Below are 5,876 nucleotides of genomic sequence, written 5' to 3' on the forward strand. Positions count from 1 at the left end.
CCACCTCCTTCTTCTTCTCCTCTTATTCTCCATATGAATCCTTTACACCTGCTCCCATGTTCCTTCATAAGTCACCCAAATGTTTATACATAAGCCATACAGCATATATATAAATTAAATATGTATATACATATATTTAATTTCCAACCTGAAGGCATGCTGGGATTGACACACTTGGGTGATCACGTGACTGATCACATGATCGGCTTCTTTAACCCAAGGCAGATACTATGTCCGTCACCTCCCTTTCCCATCTACACACCCAAGACATTTGACCTCTCTCATGGCAAGAAGGTAAACCTGGAAGACAAAAACCATTTTAAATGACTAGTATTTGTCATAATTCAAAATCATCAAAATGGACCACCGTTCAGACCATTTCTTCAACAATTTTACATCATTTTTTTCAAAGGAAGAGGAAGGTACTTGGTTGGTGTGGTTCTGCGAGTTGATTAGTAGATACTCCAAAATTACTTCTACAATTATTGCAAATATATTCAGCTTTCTAGTCTATTATTTTAAGCTACCAACTGTTGAGAAGGACTTTGCTTCACTTGTGAGTAGTTGGCAAGAGATAATGTGTGTGAAAGTGCTTTGTTCTTTCACTAGAAGACATTGCATTAGCCTCCTCGTTGGAAGAACTTTGAAAGGAACATTCCATGAAGCAAGCTCTCCAAGAGGAGGGGGTGCAGTGGGGGAGAGAGAGAGAGAGAGAGAGAGAGAGAAAGAGAGATTTGAGAGAACACCGTGCAAAATGCCCCTCTGTGCTCCCACTGGCAGTTGGGCTGAAAGCCCTCTATTTTCAATGACAAACAAAGCACAATTGTTATCTGATTGCAGATAATACACATTCACTGTTAAAAAAGAATACCTTGGAAAATGAGAAGACCACAAAGAATCAATTTCTTTTTGATTTTTAAAATCTTTCTGGGGTCCTTTTGGGGGGAAAATGTTTTCAAAAGAGACCTATTTCCAGCAGATTATCTACAAGGAATAAAACACCTCTTCTGACAGTTTAGGTAAGCCATGCCAGTAAACAGCAGGAACATGTATTCTCCGAAGTGAGAGTCAGGATCTTTAGCCAAAATTGAGAAAAAGATAGGTTCCCCATAGTCCTGTATTATTGGATTTTCTGCTCGTGACAAAGGCAGAAGGACTCCCGTCCCTCTCCAATGAATGTCTATCTGACCCTCAAGAAAGACAAGTGACCAATGGAGAAGAGCAGTCAGTGAGCAGTAAAGGATCTGGTCCTCCCTGGGCTGTACCTGGCCACGTGGCCTTGGAAAGGTCCAAGAATGCCTCTAAAGCATCAGTTTCCTCCCGTGTACAATGCAGAAGAGCTTAGTGACTGCCTCCCAGTGGTTGGGAAGAATCAAGGGGCTGATGCATGGAGAGAATCTGGGGCTGTATCTGGCATATACTAAGTATTCAAAAACGATAGTTATGTATCCAATAAATAGCCAAGCCACTGAATTTCTCTACTAAGCAACCTGCCTTGAATCATCATGCATGCATCTAGGTAATTAGGATACCAGTTCCGAACCAGCCTTTCTGAATAAGACAACAAAGACTTGGGTTTATCCAAGGAGTGGCCAGCTCACTCCCAAGTGATCTTTTTCTGTTTACTTGGCATCTGCTGCCATGAGTCTGCCTGGTGCCGTGAGACTCGCGGGATTTGGGGGAAGGTGCCAATCGTGGGGGTGGAGGAAACCTCATCTTGTTTCTATCTCTCTGCTCAGCTGGGAGTGAAAAGTGTGTGATTCCCTGGACTATACACCAGAGAGAGAGTTAGAAGGTGCCTCTCCAAGGATGGGAATGAATACTGCACTCCTGCCCTGAATTCTGTGGCAGACACTTTATCCCCACACATTGTTCCAAAGGCTACTGCTGCCGGTGGGATAAAACAAGATGCAGCGATAGGACTGAGCTGACCCTTTGTCTACTAATCTGCAAGGCTGAAACCAATCCGGTCTGACACGTACTGTAATTGACAAGAGTGGAATGGATAGGACCCCTGCCACCTGCGCCATTGGGGCTGCCTGATTGCACTCTTTCTATTGTATAAATGACGACACTGAACCCCTGTCTCGGTTTTGTTCTTAAAATTGGAGTTTTAGTGCCTCTATGAACCCCTTCTTATTTCTCATACACAGCACTGAGACTTCCTTTGTTGTATGGTGTCTTTGTCAGCTCTGGCCACCATAACAAAATACCACAGACCAGGGCTTCCCTGGTGGCGCAGTGGTTCAGAGTCTGCCTGCCGATGCAGGGGACACGGGTTCGTGCCCCAGTCCAGGAAGATCCCACATGCCGCGGAGCGGCTGGGCCCGTGAGCCATGGCCGCTGGGCCTGCGCGTCCGGAGCCTGTGCTCTGCAACGGGAGAGGCCACAACAGTGAGAGGCCCGCGTACCGCTAAAAAAAAACAAAACAAAACAAACAAAAAAAAACACCACAGACTGGGTGGCTTAACCAACAGATATTTATTCTCACAGTTATGGAGGCTGGAAGTCCAAGATCAAGGTGCCAGCCAATGTGGTCCCTGGTGAGGACCCACTTCCTGGCTTGCAGATGGCCCACCTTCTTGCTGTGTCTTCATATGGAGGAGAGAAAAGGCGATCTTTCTGATGCCTCCCCTTATAAGGACACTAATCCTATTAAATCAGGGTTCCACGCTTATGACCTCATTTAACCTTAATTCCTTCTTTACTTCAAATACAGTCACATTGGAGGTGAGGGCTTCAACATATAAATTCTGTGCGGACACAGTTTAGTCCATAGCATGTGGTTATAACTCAATCTCTACATTCCTAGATCCATGTCATTCATGGAACAGGTGAGCTGATGGCAACTAACCATGGGAAGAAAGCCTTCAGGGAGGAATGAGGAGGCTTGGATCCCTGTCTTGTCCACCAAAGCTAGAAAACCTTTAGGCAGGTCCTATGTACAGGGTCCACTAGGTTTCCTTAACCTTGGATGGAGACCACTAGTGTGGCAATAAATGTTTTAAGAGCCCTACAAGTTAGTATCACTATTAAGGTCTGACCCCATTAGTTAAGAGGGGAGGAAGGTACATTCTGCAGCGATCAGAGCTCTAAGCATGCCTCGGCCAAGAACAGCTTCTTGCTCACAGGAAATTATCATCACAGTGACCTGGCTTCTCCCACAGAGACGTGAACACAGTTCGGGCAGCTTCCACACACTTGGGGCCAACTTGTGCTTCTCCCCATTGTCAGGAAACATGAAGGAAAATTATCATTAAGCATATAGTTCACAATTATATATGGCAAAGGAAGGAATGATGCTTTGGGCACAGTGAATCGAAATCAAGTAGAGGCAACTCTCAATTTTTCATGGCAATGGAAATCACAGAGATAAGTCACGAAATCTACAAAATCCTCCCAGGCTCAAGGGAACTCTACTGAGGTTTCTTTTCTGCCCTAATATGTGTTTGGTCAAAACTGCTTCAAAATGCATAAAATGGACTGGTTTATCTTCCCCTGGAGGACCAGAGAAATGGCTCAAATGTGAGTGGCAGGTTGAATCCCTATAATCAGCACTTGAATAGCCAAGAGGTGGCCAGATCTAATTGTCATCCTGGCTCCAAACCTCACCACTCCCTTGAACACCAACCCACAAAACTGCCAGAAATGTCACTCAAATTCTTACCATGGTCCAGCCTAGGAGGAGTAGAACAAGGTTGGTGGCCACCTTCACGAACACCATGGTCAGCTAGTTCAGGAGGGACTGCCCAGCCCAGGCCGTGGCTTGGGGAGAGTCACCTGGAAGGATAGGATGAACCCAGTGGTAACCACTGACTAATACCCACCCTGGGGGCACCCACGGGATCACATCAGGCCAACCAGGGAAATTTTTGGTGAATTCAAAGCTTAACTTCTAACTGAGACATTCTACTTCCGGGCCTTGGAACTTTAATGACCAGCGCCACCTGGTGTCCAGCGCCGATATTTCTCTTTTATAGTCAGCAAAACATAGTGAAGCAGGGAAAAATACTTGTCCCCTGGCCCAGAAAGTCAGGGGGCCTAAGCAGTGTGACACTGTGTTCTATTTTCCTAAATGTGCTGGTTTGATTGTGATTACTTTCCATTTCCCAGGGTACTAGAATCCTCTATCAGGGTGACAACGCTGTAACTACTTGCTCCCCATTGCTACCGCTGGTCCTCCAGAATCAGATTCAGGTGACTTCCTAGTAGACCCTACAGCTCTCCACACACCTCTCTGTTTTCTGTGGAACTAAACAACCCCCCGAGGACAGTGATTCTTGTCCTCATGGCTGATACATGGGAGGCACATAATACACATGGAGCGGACGAAAGAACATAGAGGGACTGAGAGTAGGGCTGATTTTAACTCTGATCATTTTTTTTTTAACTATGTTTCTCGCATAGTGGAGAGAAGCAAGAGCCTGCTTTCTCTTGCTTTTTTGTCTCCTTTTTTTCCATCTGCCTCCAATTTCCCTCTACATCACCTTCCAACCTGGTCTGCACGTAATCATGCATGGATTCTATCATCATTTCCCAAATAAAGGGACACATACTACCATTCTTTTAGGTTTTATACACAAAAAACAATTATATGGTATTGAAGAGTGAGAAAGTTATTCCCCGTCCAATTCTCTTTCCGTCTTTCTGATTCTGACAAAGAAAAAGACAAGGTCCCAAATCATGTTACTATGCCTTTAACACCTCTCAGATATCCTTGTTAGCAAAGAAATATCCTTGTTCGCAAAGGCAACCATCACAGGCAAAACCATCAGCAGGCAACAATATCCATCTATAACTGAAAAGTTTTACCTCCAAACCAGTAAGATTAATGTGTTTTCAGTACCGATTTTAGTGTTCTTTGCAAAGTAAACTTACAAAGTTTACCAAGTCAGCTTAAGGTAAAATATTAAATAAATCATTGTAAAGGCAGTACCAGTTTATGGCAAGAAAAACAGGAAGGTGCTATATGGTATGGGAATGACTTAAGTTGGGAAAAACTTGGACAACCAGACATCTCTTCCTTCTTCTCGCTGCCTTTCTGCACATCTGCACCTGGCGTGCCTTTCCAGGACTTGCTTGGCCATTTCAGAAAAGGTTAGGAAACCAGTGAAACGTCTAGCCAGAGGTGGGCACCGCTCAGATGGATGCTTCTCCTATCAACACATTGTTTCTGCACTGCATCCTTGCATCAACAAGGCGGGCCTGTGGACCACAGTGAAAAATTCAACCCCTCTTTAGTTTTCCCTGGGGCTCCCACTTTGCAGCAATACTCATGAGCCAGGCTCAGCTTTGTAGAATCTCATTCATCAGAATCACTTGAAGGCTAACAAGCCGGCCCCTCTGCCGGGGCCACATGTGGGCAGATCGGATGTCTGGTGGCTGCCGATGCCAGCAAGATTGACAAAGAAACATGTGATGACTAGAGGTCTCAGGAAAGAACCAGGGGTTTCCATTATCCTAGGCTTTCTGGGTAATGCAATCTGAAAATCAATTCTCATTAAAAAACAAGTGATACTAAGACCTCTGACAGGTTACATCTTAAGTGATAATTAAAAGCATATTTCCTGACGCTTAGCTGCTATGAAATGCATCCCTATTTATGCCACAGAGGGGGTCTCAGGCTAAGACCCTGTGGACAGTCATTCGCTCCCCCAGGAAACCTCATAGTTCCTGGAGTGTCATTCATTATTTTAATCTGATTTTTTTTACTTAAGTGAAATAGAACCTGGCATAGGCATTCTCTCTCCAATTCCACCAACAGTCCTTAAAAAGCAATTAACATCGTCATAAACCAAGGAAGGAAGATGTATTTTGCACAAATACAGTCTTTAGTGCAACGTGTGGATGGACTTTATGAATCATCAGCAGCATCC

The sequence above is a fragment of the Mesoplodon bidens genome (genome assembly GCF_964165515.1).
Source record: "Mesoplodon bidens genome assembly, chromosome: 3".
NCBI classification, from domain to species: Eukaryota; Metazoa; Chordata; class Mammalia; order Artiodactyla; family Ziphiidae; genus Mesoplodon; species Mesoplodon bidens.